Source organism: Penaeus monodon, chromosome 28, assembly GCF_015228065.2.
Source record: "Penaeus monodon isolate SGIC_2016 chromosome 28, NSTDA_Pmon_1, whole genome shotgun sequence".
Classification (NCBI taxonomy): Eukaryota; Metazoa; Arthropoda; class Malacostraca; order Decapoda; family Penaeidae; genus Penaeus; species Penaeus monodon.
The window spans coordinates 33,636,459-33,636,714 of NC_051413.1; the positions used below are offsets into that span (position 1 = coordinate 33,636,459).

General features: G+C 38.3%; 1 protein-coding gene across 1 annotated transcript in view; it reads right to left on the minus strand.

Annotated features, from left to right (window-relative positions):
* Positions 1 to 256, minus strand: part of LOC119591519 (sodium channel protein para-like) — a gene marked incomplete in the record, with an annotated part of 263,120 nt that overhangs the window by 160,336 nt on the left and 102,528 nt on the right.

The window sequence follows — 256 nt, forward strand, 5'->3', positions numbered from 1 at the left end:
TTTTCACCTGTCTTTTAGATCATTCGGTCACCATGAGCCTGCCTAAAGGACACACTGAATAAGGTCATTAACATCATGCCCAAAGTCGTGCCCACAGGTCTCCCCCTTTATTAAGTCCTTCTCAAAAAGTCGTCTTCTACTAGAAACGTATTGTTTGTTTATTACTACTATTGAATGAATGAACCTTAAATCTTTGACGTCATTCCTAATCAGTCCTCTTAAAGCATACAAAAAAGCCAACAGACCCTTTTAAATC